General features: G+C 48.6%; 1 protein-coding gene and 1 long non-coding RNA gene across 4 annotated transcripts in view; one reads left to right on the top strand and one right to left on the bottom strand.

The window, feature by feature from the left end:
* MYOT (myotilin) overlaps nt 1–6,979 on the bottom strand; it is a 32,559-nt gene extending 25,580 nt beyond the window's left edge. The window contains exon 1 of the mRNA XM_075766297.1: nt 6,919–6,979. The gene's annotated coding sequence lies outside the window, so the exon portion shown is untranslated. The remainder of the gene's footprint in view (nt 1–6,918) is intronic.
* LOC142603818 (uncharacterized) overlaps nt 1–14,254 on the top strand; it is a 49,234-nt gene that overhangs the window by 18,039 nt on the left and 16,941 nt on the right. The window contains exons 1-2 of one of the 3 annotated variants that reach the window (XR_012837693.1): nt 525–678; nt 4,521–4,723. This is a non-coding gene — a long non-coding RNA (uncharacterized LOC142603818). Of the gene's footprint in view, nt 1–524; nt 679–4,520; nt 4,724–14,254 lie in introns of those variants that run through there. The other 2 variants (XR_012837691.1, XR_012837692.1) reach the window with 2 other exon arrangements.

Consider the following 14,254-nt stretch of genomic DNA (forward strand, 5'->3'; position numbering starts at 1 on the left):
TGGGTGCTTTCACTGTCAATATTGGATTTGGATAAACAGGGTTCATGGGAATAGATAAAAGGCTTACAAGCTTCATCACTGGAACAGTCACTGTTTTAGTCTGAATTTTGTGGTTTTGATTGAGACCTAATGACACTGGGGCTCAGGATATTTTGTAAACAGGAGATTTTCAGGTGTGCTGGACGTGGTGGCTGGTGCTGCTTTAAAGGGCAGAATGAATTCAGGATAGTAAATGTAGTGAGAGCATTTGGACTCTGGCTGCGATGCTGACCAGCCCTGCTACTACTAATTGGTTTCACGTGATTGAAATAGTGGGCTTCTGTGCAAGTGCAAAGCTGTCTTGTGTATGAGGCTGTGCGTGTGGCTGTCCAACATAGCAGAAAAAATGAGAGGAGCTCATTCAGCTTCCAAGAAAACACTGGAAGGTCGCTCTGAGATAGCTTAAAGGAGACACGTCAGAGAGAAAATAGCTGTGAGTGATGCTCCAGGCTTCTCTAACTATCTGTTTTCAGACTCCTGAGATCCCGTTCCTGAGCCGTGTGGAGACCCATGCGTGACGTGCCCCTCTGTCCATGTTTGCCTTGCTAAGCACCGAGGCTTTCCACAGCAGGTCAGCGGAAATGTCGGCACTGTGCAGCTTACGCCCTTGAAAGAATATATACCCGAGGTTTTACCTTGGTGAGTCATTCTAGCAGTCCTAGTGTCTCATGTAAATGTCAGCCTTTACTTAGTGTAACTCTAGATCTTTGTGAAGAGGATAGAATTAGACTCAGCCAAATGAAGAGTCCAAGGACCTTTGCAACCCAACACCAGAATGATTACAAGGTACATACAGATCACACTGTTGACACAAACCATAATGACGACATTCTAGCATTACCTGAATAGTTGACATGGCTGCAGAATTATGCTATGTGCAACACTGGGACAAATTTAACACAGGGTTAGGAAAGTATTAAAGCTACATGGAGCCTTTTTGCCAGGTGTTTAGATCATTAAATCTGTTTTAGAAACAAAATCATCCTCTGCAGGATCTGAAATACACTGCTGTGTAAAGAGCATATGTTGGGAGAAGGAGGAACATTTTAAAATTTACGCTTAGAAGTAAGGCAGACTTAGACTGCATCATCATATTAATGTACCAGCATGTCTTTTATTTAGAAAACAGGCTCCAGTAGATAGAGAGTCAGTTTGAAAGCGACACATTTTGCAAGCCATCTGCATGTACCTGATGGTGTTACTCGTTTTCATAGAGGTGTTCAAGCTTTGGGAGCGTATGCTAGACACTTGGATATCTTGTGGCACTACCCTTTACGGCTTAACAGTGATATGAACATAGGACTGCAAAGAATGAGGCTTTCCATAAGGCAGTGGGACGAAGAAAGCTCTGTCTGGAGCTATATTTCTTCTGTGCCATATGGCTAAACGGGGAAATTGTCAGGACCTCAGTAGTGAGCTTTCTAGTTGTGGGTTACTTGATGACGTGAATATGTGATTTGAAAATGGCTTCTCTGTTGCTCCTGGGGGGGGGGTGTGAATAACAAGGCTTCTGTAGGAAGTGAGAAAAGAGTGATCGTATTTGTTTCTCTTCCCACACACCAAGGACCCTGAGAGGACTGGTTGGATTGCAGCAAAATTTGTGATAGTTTCCAACTGTGGAGTGATTTCTTAAAATGACTGCTTTTTGGGTGGGGAAAAGGGCAGGTTTGCGTCAGCTAAGATATTCTGAAATAAGCAAATAGCTGGAAGAGGTTATTGTAGCCATTGAGAAGGTATATACAGAAACTGCAGAATCCTGATTGGATTTGAAGCTTGCTGAGAGTCTTTCTAAATTGTAGAAATGCAGCTGAGCACTGAGTACATTTCAAAGAGCAATTCTTTGTAGCATATTTTCAGAACATGTAGCGCCGAAGCGCGCTGTTTCAAATGCTCATTTTCTGTGTATTAGGTTTTTAATGCCTCCCACCAAGCAAGGAGGATGTAAGATTTGCATCTCAAAAACTGGGTATGGCACTCCTGTGGGCATTTCCATACGTGCTGTTCAGGAAGGGCAGAAAGGTGCACTGGCTTTCAAGGACAGGCTCCCTCTGGGATTAGAAAAGAATTTCAGTCATGGAGAACAGCACAGCTGCTGAAATGCGTGTGCTGCACTCCGTGCTTGAAAGTCTTTGCGAAGATGAGTTTGTCCATTTTACAGAGCGGACTGTCGCAAAGGAAAAGAACACCAGCAATCTGAATGTAATGGCGTTTTGGGCCTTATTCCCAAATTAATTTTCCTATAATTAGTTAAGGCATGTCCTCGGTGAGATGGCGAGCGTTTGCAAACACACCCTGTGCGTGGCTCACGTGGCCGTGAAGTCTGTGGGATGTTGGTGTCCGTGGGCAGCGTGCCGGGGTGCACATCCTCGGGGTGTTATTGCTCGTGGTACACATCCCACTCCGAGTGCGGTGTGAAGAGATAGGGCCTCAATATCTCTCCCTTCGAATCACCTTTTGATTGCTTCGAAGGTCCCCGGTGCACCCCTCGGACGAGAGCAGAGGTCCCCCCCGGCGTGGCTCGGGGGCCGCCTAGCGGGGTGTGCTCCGTGCAGCCCTGCGGCACCCGCTGCGAGGGTCCGTCCGCTCATCCAGCGGCTGGGAACGGCTCGCGAGCTAGGGCTGAGAGCGAATTAATTTTATCCCTCATATTACATGCCTCTTCTGAGTACAGCTGTTTGTCAGGGCTGGAAAATCCTGGCTTTCCCTCCCCTTATTTGGATAACAGCTGAACTGCCGACAGATATCGGACACTTGAGTCAAACTGGAGTTCCTAGAACCAAGTGACTAAACCCTCTTTTAAGCACCGACATTAAAAGACGCCTAGAGCTTATTTTAAGAGATGCTCAGATTCCACTTGAAATCATGAGGCTCCATACTTGTTAAAGTAAGTAGGTTCATGTCAAACAGAGATCCTGTTCGTTTGCTCTACCTATTAAAAAACCCCCAACCCTGCCCCACTTCTTTGCATGCCAGAGCATCACAGGAAAGTGGAAGGATTTTGAGCCCAGACTGGCTGACACATGAAGAGTGCAGATCCTGGGGGGTGTAGTGCAGGAAGACTCTGGTGCCCACGGCTGTAACCTGCGGAGTACACGCAGATGTGAGTAAAGGCAATAGTATTTGTGGAGTCCCTGGGCATCCCGGTGCACCCGCCCGCTCGGTGCTGCCTGTGCGGTGTGTGCTCTTGGCATTCGCGTTGCACAGGCACATCCCTGTGGCTGTGGTTGGTGGAGGTTGGGGGTCTTTTTGGTGGACCCTAAGGACAAGTGTTGAGTGCTGTGAAAGAATGTTATTTCAAGAACCTCAAAACTGCTATTTTGGCAGTTGGGGTGCTATATAGTAACAGTTACACAAACTTATTTCCTGAAAGCCCTGGGGAAACCGTCTCATGGGTTACTACTTTCTAAGAGCTCTGTGTTGTCGGCGCTTGGATGGAGAGCTGATGCGCTGGGGCAGTGCCGAGCTGCTCCGGTCTGGTACAAATCCATGCGCAAACTGATGGCTCGGTGCCCCTCCTTGTAGCCAGCCATGCGGCGCCAGGAGCCAGCGGCTGCTCCTGCCTGCGTGAGCCCGGCTGTGCGTGAGGAGGGGATGAATCAAATCCCAGCTCTTCCTTTCGCTGCTGACTGCTGGAGGATGCTTTCCCCATTCCCCCATGGATACCTGTGGCGGATAATGAAGCAGAGCCTCAGCCTTAATAGATAAGACAATCCACAGTCTTTTTTTTAAAGTAGAAAATATTTGTACGCTATTCAGCCAGCAAGTAAGTTAACCTCTCCACCGTAGATTGCAATGATGACTCTCCTGTCAGTCATGAGGAGGATTAAGTTAACGGGGCCAAGGAAGAGAGAGAGAGAGCAGTCTAGCCAGCTCGATGCTTCATGCGGGGCACACCTTCCACGGAGGTGGGTATGTCATTCCAGCAGGTTTAGGAGAAGACGGGAATTGTGTGGTCAGTTGGTGTAACCGTGCGTGACTCATGGCTCTGCTCTCCAGTGCTCCAGCGATGAGTTGCTGTTTCTGTTGTCAGCTGTACAGTTACATTTGCACTTTCTGGAGAACGCAGCATGTTCTGATCTCTGCCGTCCCCAAACCAGACCTGTTACGTGTGTTCCTCCTTCATGAAGAAGGAATCTTTGTGAACAGCACTGTATGAATTGTGACTGCTATAGCATCCAGCATAGCGCGGGATGTCTTTACTAGTAATTACCAAAATGGAAAACAGCCTTTTCTGTCCCAGAGCCTCACACTTTTACTTAGCTGACTTAAATTATTTTGAATAGGAATAAAGAGAAAGTATATCCTCAGGTGGGAACGCATTCAAACGGGATGTCTGTAGACTGATAGCAGTAGCTAAGTTGCACTCAGAAGCAAATAGGAATCTGGGATAGCTTTTGCAGCGCCTGCATAATATTTTTTTCCAAAGTGCTATGCAAAGCAGCATGTGCCTGCTGCAGCTTCTGTCATCTCCTGTCACACAGATGTCTCTCGGGTGGTTATCCCACAGTATATCCGGACTGGTGGTCTGATGCTTCTGCCAGATAAACCTGATGTGATCGAAGATGGTGGATCCAGAGGTGGACCAAAGCTCCTGAGCCTGCCTGCTGTCTTGTCCCACTGCACGAGGCCCCTGAGCTGCCTGTGCTCTTGCTGTGCGATGGGGAAGGCTGCAGTGAAAACGGAGGTGAGTGACTGAGTTTCACGCACCTTGTCTGACCTGTAGTGCCATGAGAGCTGCTTCCAGGCTGTGGCCCAGGCAGGGGAGCCCGTGCACAGGAATTAGCAGCACCTAGCCCTCCAGGCTACCCATCGCTGCACTGTATCACCTCGCATCTGTGCCCACAGTGAATTCTGGCCTAAAAACCTTGTCCTGGTTCAGCTCCACCAGCACTGCTCACACTGGGCACACGTTTGTGCTGAGCCACTGCTGGGGTCTGCCCCTGCTCCAGCATGCCGAGCCACCGATGCCCAGGACGGGCAGTGCCAGTGCTTCCACGAGCGGAGCAAAGTCAGTGGGCGAGATTTGAACTTGTACAATTAAACAAGAAACCCAGGATCCCTCTGGAGACTGTTTGCTTGAGGGGAGTGTTATTTAAAGCTCTCTTGTCTCTGGTTTCACTGACATGCCAGGAGATCTTTTTAGCTCACTCGCCTCCTGGCAGAGGAGCGTCTGTCTGAGCCGCTGGGGAGAGCCGTCCCTGTGTCTCCGCGTTGGTGGTGCGAGGATCTGACCAGAGGTGCCTTCCCTGAGGCGACACGCCAGCCCTGTGCGGCTCCCCCAGGAGCTGTGGGGTCTGCGGTGGGCATGGGAACCGCAGGACCAGCCGCTGGCCATCAGACATGGGCGAAATCAGCTCCCTCCGTGCCGCTGCGTGCAGTGCCGTGGGGTGGGCAGGCCTGGGAGCTGGGAGGAGAGCATCTGGAGGACGGGGTCTTTGGCCACCTCCTGCTCATGCTGGGGCAGGGCTCTTCCCTCTGCTGCTGCCGGAGCAGGAGAGTTATCTCAAGTGACTGATTTTAAAACGATGCTGGAGTAGGGTGTTAGTGCTGTGTGGTTCGAGGGTAGCACTGCCGGAGCAGGGGGGTGCAGGTGGCATGGATGCCAACGCGAGGAGGGGATTTTCCGTCATTTTGGCCTTGTGTGGCTCTTGTAGAGGCTGGACGGCTACTGGGGAGTGGGGCAGAGCTGGGGTCTCTTAAATTTGTTCTCAGTCCCAAGTTTAGGCCAGGCCCTATCTCTGATCTCTTCACCAGCGAAGCTGGGGCAGCTGTTGGTGTGTAAAAGAGAATCTGAGTCTATACCAACAGCTCTGGTTCCGCCAGCGGGGCTCACGGTAGTTATCCAAAACTGCTGGCACCAGAGTGCGTCATATAACCAAGTCTGGAAGACTGGCAGTGGTCACAGTACCGTCATCCCATTGCACATGCTGCAGTATCACCACGAAGCTCAGAACAGGGACCTACCTGTTGCACTGCAAAACATGGTTTTAAAAAACCTATTCCAGCCTCACAGCTTTTACACAGAGCGTTTGTAGTGCAAATAATCAGAATATCGCTAAATGCTCTAGTTTAGAGGCATGTTTGTAGAACTAAGCATAGACTACGAAGCAGTTAAAAATGCCAATTCCCAAAAATGTCATTATTAAAGTTGCCTAAATTAAGCCATCACTCTACAAAGGAAGCTTTCTGTAGGGAAATAATTTTACAAACCCCAAGCCATTTCATAGGAAATTGTGCTGGCAAAAAGTGTTGCGTAAACTGAGATAAGTTGCACAGATCTTTCTTGAATGAAAAACAAACGAACACCTGGTCTAATGGTTATTTTCTGTCTCTAGGAAGCATCGAGCCTGGACTGTTTAAGCTCTCACAAACACCTCTTATGACAGTGCCACGTGCCATACCCTGTGTCCAAGGAGGAGAAAAGGTTAGTTTAAATGAAAAGCAACAGCATTTGGGCTTCCACAGGGTACCGTGTGCCTGGTTTATGCCGAGCAGTGAACTCTTCATTGTTGGGGAGCCCACGCGCAGGCTGACAGTGGGCTGTGCAGCCGAACCCCCTCCAGGAAATACGATCGGTCTAATTTTAACTACGTGGACAGCATTTGATATGGAAGCAGCTGGTGTCATACAAATCTGCGGGCCTGTCAAGCAACCCGAGTGCATTGCTAAAGCAAATATGTTCATTTTCACCCAAAGGCAATCTAGAAAGCCAGACCCAATTTTAGCTTGCACTTGACTCAATATAAATCAGAGCTGTAGCTTTGTAACCATAGATGTGCAGTGCCCAAACTCTTAGGTTTTAATGCCATTTCATTAGAAAAGTGAGGCATGACTTATTTATTTTTCTCACCCCGTATTGCGTTTTATGCTAGTACATACCTGTTTCTGTTTACAACTGGTGGAAAGGTTTTGTGGTCATACTTTCTCTGTTCCCCTCTTGTGAAAAGATTTTCTGCAGTGAAAAGTTTATCTAAAGAAAGCTGGCAGCGGTCTGAGCCTAAGCTACTGGTGGTCTCTAGATCTACTGGACATCATACTAATTGCTCAAGAGAATATCTGGGCAGTGATCTCAGTGGGTGCTCGGATTGCCGTCTTTTTGGCAGCTGAGACTCAAACTCTCTAGGTAGAAAAACCCTAAAAATACAGCAGGGCTTGAATTTTCTGTCTCCTAGAGAGTGACAGAGGTAGCGTGTCTGCTAAACTTCAGCTCAAGTGTCCTGTAAGCAAGCTATATTAAGCTTAATTACTGGAAAGTCTCAGGAAAATACAAATGCCTAATCGAGTGTGTACCCAGGTGCTCTGGAAGCACTTCTCCCACCAGCCGAACGCGGTGAACTCCAGCTGGTGCTGCAACCGGAGCCTGCAGCAGCCCTGGCAGTCAGCGAGGGGTTGTCCCCTGACAGCCGTAGCCTTTGGAAATTAGGAGAGGATAACATGAAGGTGCGTGTGCAGTGCAAGGCACAGGAGAGCCAGGGCTTTGTCTCTGCCGTCCCTCCCTGCTTCTGTTTAGAGAGCTGGTCAGTAAATGCATTTAAAATGTTGTAGGTTAAATAAGCAATGGAAGTAGAGGCGAGTTACAGTTCTTGTTACCGGTATTTGTGGTAAATGGACAAAGCTCCTCTCTCATGCACTGAAGACACACCACTGAATTTTCTTGCTACCTTTTGCAACAACAGCTAGGAATTTCTCTAGGAGATAACACAGTGTTATGGACAAAGCTCTTGCATACCCAAAATCTACTAATTAATGCAAATGAAAAGGAAGAGTTGATATACAGGCAACAGTGGGAATAAAGTTCCTTTCAAGAGGCAGGTCCTGCCCTCAGGTTCGCCTCACTCCCTTACTCTTGATTCTCAGCAGTGGTGTCTTTTGGAGCTGGGAGCCCCCCGGCTCCCCTCCGCACCTGGCCCTTGTTTTCACTGCACTCTGGGTCGTGCCACAGGGCCGGGGCTGAGGATCCTGCACTGCTGGGACAGGAGAAGAGGTTACTGCCCCAGCTCTGCCATTGCTTGAGGTTACCTTCTGCTGCTGCCTGCTTGCAAGGAGAACAAACAGCGTCTCCTGCCTCCTTGGCTGCTGCAGAGGAGTATCCATGTAATGTGTTGTTGTGGCACATGGTGGTAGTTTTTGAGTTAGGTAGCTGGAAAGTGGACTTGTGTGGCTCTAAATGATGTGCTGTTAGAGAATCAGAGTGGTCTGTGCAGCTGAAAGGTGGAGCAGGGTGAAAGACCAAATCCCATACCTGTGGTTTTGGTTACCTCTGTTACGTGCTGTTCCCAGTGCTATGAAAAGACTCTCACTGAGGAGATGCATTATATTTTCTGGCTACATTCTTCCCTGTAGCATCTCTATCCCTTCTCTTTTCTTTTTAACCTGCCTGTGAGCCGTACTTAGGAGGAGGCAGTGGAGCCCAGCTGATGCTCTGCTGCACAGCTGAGCCCACATCTCAGCTTAGCATCTTCTGGACTGTTTGTCTCTTGTCTCAGCCCAAGCCACTAAATGAGGTATTGGTGGATTGGCTGCTTGCAAAGTACCTCATTAATGAAGTGAGATGTTCAAGGGGGCAGAGCTCATCATGGCTTCACCGCTTATACATGTGCCGTGGAGCCAGGATGTCTTTTGGTTGGCAGTGAAGTCCTCCTTTGGCTGGCTGTGGGGTTGGAGCTCCTGGTTTGCCAGGATGCTCAGATGACCACCCTGATGATCCTACAGGTAAGAGCAGAGCTCAGGGTGCCAGAAAGGGGAACGCTGCTATCTGAAATTGAAAAATCATATTCCTGCCTCTCCTCCCCACCCCTTGAAAAGCTCTCATGTAACCTAAGAACATGATTAGTATGCTAGAAATTAAAGTGTTACTCACCTCTCTAAGCCATCAGTTTGGTTTTGGGGCTCTTGCTGCCAGCAGTTTGAGTCAGCACGGCGTCTTGAAGTGGAAGGTCTTGTCTCCAGCAACTCCCCTCTGAGGACTGAAGGCTGTCTGGGGTGGTGGGTTACATTTCTAACGTTCAGATCCCTGCTTTTGAGTGATGGCATGGCGGGAATGTCAGCTGTATGGGAATAAACTGCAGCAGTTTATTCTCTCCAGCCTGTTTGAAAGTCAACAGAGCAGCACCATTGGCTGGAACAAAACAGGACCACTGTTGCGAGATACAAAGGTGGCCAGATCCGTACCTGCTAATAATTTATCACGCTGGTAGTCCCGAGTGCTGGAAAGACGCCAGCTCAGGTCGATTGTGACGCTATATTGAAAGAGGGCCAAGAAAGAGAAGTGTAGCAAAACTTCATTAGAAGCTGGACTCTCTCATACAGATCTGGAATGTAAAGAATTTCCTATTCACTTGAGATATAAAGAAAACCTGAGCTACTCCCCCCTCCCCGAATGCTGAGGAATGCAGGGGGATAGCTTGGGTTTGGTGGAGCCAGCGGATGTCTTGCTGATCTGAACGGTTTCACGTTAGCATCTTCCAGACTTGGTAGAAGAGCTGTGTAAAGCTCGTGGGAGCTGAAGTAATGTCCTGATGATGGCAGAAGCTCAGTGCCGTTATGCACTTTGATTTCAAGCAAGGTGTGTTGTTCAGTGAGGTACCGTGTAGGGGAGGAGCTGGAGCGAGGGCATTTCTGGAGTGCAGGGTTGTGTCTGTGCCCACCATTAGTGCATTAAGTTTATGTGGAAATTCCTGTGCTCCAAAATGCTAATTAACAGCTCTTCTGGAGGAATTGCTTTGTGTAGAAGCATAAAGGGTAGGAGGAGAGATCCACAGGCAAAGCTGTCCATTGCTCTGAAAGTGTTGATAACCAAATTGGATCTTGTCTTCTACCATAGCGGTGCATTTCCACAGCTGAAGGCCAAAGGGGTGTTAGACCATTCAGTCTTGGCATTGTCAGCCTTCATTTTGTGACCATGAAAATAACCCAGCTGCTTTGCAAAGCCCTGCCCAGCAGTCTAAGGCATGCTGAATTAGTTACCATTTGTAGGGTTCTGGAGGTCTTCCCCAGATTCCCAGTTTGAAAATATGACTTGCAGTTAGGTTTCCTGGAAGCGCAAGCTCCTAAATTTTTCCAGTTACCTGCCTGCTTCATTCATGCTGAGTCCCGGTAGCTGTGCAAAAAGGTATAAATTACTTTTGGCTAAAGCATCTCTCCTGGCACTGTTATTGATGGCTGTATCATTTTTTTTTGTGTCACTGTAAATTGTATCGAGGCCACCTGAGCCTGGGGATGGGTAGATCCTGCCCTCCAGCACAGACTGTGGTGCAGGGATGCTGTGGGAGCTGCGCTGGCTTGCACCTGCTTCCTTTGGTTGTCTTTTGCCTCTCTGGTTCTCATCTGTGCTTGCAGACCTCTGAGGAAGAGGTCTTGACCTCCAGGAGCACTGCTCTCCCCCTCCAGGGACAAGCAACCCTGCCGCAAGGCTATGGGATTTACTTGGATCCTCTAGCTAGACGATCTAGCTCAAGAAATTTAAACTGTTATTCACCTCTCGATGGCGTAATTATCAGATGAACTTTTGATGCTGGCTTGAATGCAGGGATGGTGGGAACAGACTGGCTATTCCAGCCATCTTAAACACTTCCCAAAATGGAAAAGCAGCTGGTGCAAAGGCCACAAATGTTGGGGCCCTTCTTCCTGAAGTACTTTGTCAGGGGCCTCTGAAGTGACATTTCAATTTATACCACATCAAACTCTGAGACAGAGTACAGATGAGTACTGAGTTTTTAAATTTGATTTTTTTTTTTTAATTCCAAAAAGAGTTTTCTGAATGAAGGTAGGTAACAAATGGTCTTGGTGTGAAAATGACTGGACCTGCCCTGTGGAGAAACTGGGTATCTTCAGTGGCAAGTTGTCACCTAGGATAGTTTTGATAGTAAGAATTGAATTCATTCTTCTCACTTCTGTGAGGAAATCCAGCACGTCTTCCCACTCTTGCGTGAAGAAGCTGAATGTAAGCTGGTGTTCGTGTCACAAGGGAGCTTGGGGTAGGGAGACAGCTTGGCAATGCTATGAATTTTGGGAGAGAGAGAAGCTCCAAGTAGCCTGGCAGGCCCCAGCTGGTCTTTCCCAAGGAGGGATTTACCTCTGGTAGTCAGAGGTGGGTTGAGGCTAGCTGCTGGAAGAGAGGATGCTGAGCAGACAGGTGTGCAAGGACGGTCTTCTGCATCTGCCTGTAGTACATGTTTGAAGGTGGTGGTGCCCATTGCTGGTGGTCAGGGCTCTTCCTCCAAGAGATCCTCAATGAAGTGCAATGAACACGATTGCAAATTACAAGTAATTATCTGCAACCAGAGGAGGAGAGACTTGGGGGGGTGTAAGCCACACAGAGGTGTCACAGCCAGAAGGTGTCACAGCCTGCCTGCGGTCCAAAGGCAGTGGAAGGGCTGTGAGTGTGTGTGCCGGGAGGCTCCCCAAGCCCCCCTATCTTCTCACCACTGAGGTCTCCAAGTGGGTGGTAAACACTGATAGACTCAGCCAAGTTTGGCTGATTACACTTAGTCAAACCTGTCTGAAACGGGACTTACCAGTAGACTCAGCCAAGTCTGGCTGATTAAATTTAACCAAGCCTTTCTGAGACCAGCAGTTGTTGGGCTGTCTCCATCTTTGATAGTATACTGCTCCAAACCCAAATTTGGATGGGTACAGTTCCTCTGGCTCCAGAGGAGCAATGCAGGTTTATGCGAGGACTGTGTTTACCTTTCTCCTGCTGTTACTAGCTGTTCCACTGAAGATCTGATGTTCTCACTGGACCAGACAGGTCAGTAGTTTTAGCCTAGATGCTCATCATGGGTATCTTGGTGTAAATTCAGATTATCTCTGATGATGTCACCGTTAGGCAAGTACTCTTCTAAATTATGCTGGCACAACATTATGCTGGCACGTGTTTGTAGACTTCAAGGGGATTGAGCAAGTGTGGTGGAAAAGGATTGCCGATGAGCATGAGTAATTTGGAACTGTGTTATTACGTAAGGGAAGTGGCATTGCTGGCAGATGTCCTCAATCATCTGTCGGTATTAACCTCTGAAAGCAACTTAGCAGAGGTGCTTGCTTGTTCTCCACATGCTGAATCCCAGGAGCAGCGTTTTAATGGGGGGTCTGACTAGCGTCAAATTAAAGTTCACTCACGGTGTTGCAATAGAGACGTTACTGTATGACGCCTCGAGGCATCCACTTATTGGATGGTCTTACAGCTATGCTTTCTGGCAGCGTTCCCTTGGGTTTAACTTCAGACATTTTGACATATCTAATATATTTTTCCACTGTAACTTAAATCTGTGCCAGTCTGGGCTATACAGATTTATCTATAGGCAATTTGAGGAGTGGTGAACATTGTTGGATGTTTGCCAGTCCTGGGTAGGACACTTACCCTGATATCTATAGAGACAGTGTACCTACATGCCCCCAAGCTGGGTCCTAACCAACTTCTGCAGGCTGCGTCGTGATACATCTCCACAAAATATGTCAAAATTTTGTGTACGTTTTCCCCCCCGGCTGTGGGTCTAGGTCTTGTGCAGCTAGAGCCGAGATATTTCCAGAGAGGGATGTTTTATCCCGGCCTTTCCCTAAGCAACCTACTTACCAGAGCAGAAAAGATCGCATTCATCACGATCTCTCATTCCAGTTCCCGTTGTGACAGTGGTTCTTACAATTCGCTTTTCTCTTTGGTGCTTAGGAGGCAGAGAGAGTCGATTGAGCAGGGTAGAGAAAATGGCTCAAAGCAGAGACTTTTCCTTTTGGCGTGCCTCAGCCAGAGATGGTCAGAACAAACGCAGCGTGCGGATCGCCTGCACTTTGCTCGCGCCGCCCAGGCTTTCTGGTTTTAGCTCTGGCAGAAAAGCTCCCTCTGCATATTCAGAATGCCATCCCAACAGCTGCAGCTCTCTTGATGGCCACACAAGCACCTCTGGCCCTCAAGCCTGCAGGTCTCAATGCCCATAAGCAAGGACATTTAAAAATTACATTGCCCGTGCTCTGCCAGAAATATTCTACTCACCTTCTCTGTGTGGCATGGCACCTTTTATCAACATTTACTGACTCGTATGGGTAGGAAGAGGCACGGTATCTGGTGTGAAACCTGTTTTCCAGCTGGACAGCAGGCTTAAGTGCTTAAGACGAAGCACAATTGTCAGTATAAAAAACTCTTTGGAAGGACAGTGGAAATGATTCTCGTACAAAGCAGCTGAATCGGGCCCCAGCGAAAGAATATCTTCCCTTCTCAAACTCACACCAGTATCTTGGGAGCTGCCATCTCTGTGTCAGGTCTGGATGCAAACCGAGCATCTTGAAAAGGCAGTGGGGCCGGCGGTTGGGTTTCCAGTCCCTCGGGTCACTGCTGCAATGGTCTCACCCCTGGCAGGGAGGGGACAGGTCCTCCTGCGCTCACCCTTGCTGCTGGCCGGCCACGTTGTCACAGGGCAGCACCTTCCCTGCCAGGGCAGCCGGGACCTGCTTCCCTGGGATTTGTCACCTCCTGCCCTGCTGAGGCGTCCTCAAATCAAGGGTGGCTCAGCTGGAGGATGTGAGGAGGAGGGTGGCTGAGGAAGGCTCCAAGGGAGGTGGTGTGGGAAGGTGGGTCCCAACAGCGTGAAGGGTCATGAGCCTCTGGTGCCTTCGGTAGACATGCTGGATGAGAGCAGGCTGGGTTTCTGTCTGGGTGTTATATATGGAGCTGGTTCTGTGTGTCCTAAATGGTTAATAAGTTTTTAGGAAAAGCGTTTGGTGCCGTTCTCCTCGGGACTGCTGCGTTTATGAGCTCCGGGAGTGATGCTCCTGGCTGAGGAGCTAGAAGTAACTGAGCTAGAGGCTAAAAGTATCTTCAACTCTAAAAGTAAGTGTCTATCTCTGTTTTTATCCTGCTCTTTGTTCTAGAAGGGCATTTGTGTCTAATTTCATGCGGCATTAAGGATTGTGTCAGCAAGGATTTGCTTGTGATATTTCCCATGTAAATAAATCTTGTCTAAACCCCTGTTTATCCCTAACCTGCCACAGGAGACCCCCAGGCATCTGAAGGATTTTCATTTATGCCAGATATGAATTTATCAAGTCATTTTCTTTTGTTACGCTCTTATTTGATCTGCCTGTGCTTGCCTGCCAATACCCAGCGAACGGCAGATGGCACCACCATTCTGTGCCTGTCCAGGCCAACCCCAAATCACTTCAACAGAACCTCTTACACCTCCTAACTGGGCAGGTGAAATAGTGCTGAGCAGTCAAGCTGTAAAAT

The sequence above is a fragment of the Balearica regulorum genome, chromosome 14 (assembly GCF_011004875.1).
Source record: "Balearica regulorum gibbericeps isolate bBalReg1 chromosome 14, bBalReg1.pri, whole genome shotgun sequence".
Classification (NCBI taxonomy): domain Eukaryota; kingdom Metazoa; phylum Chordata; class Aves; order Gruiformes; family Gruidae; genus Balearica; species Balearica regulorum.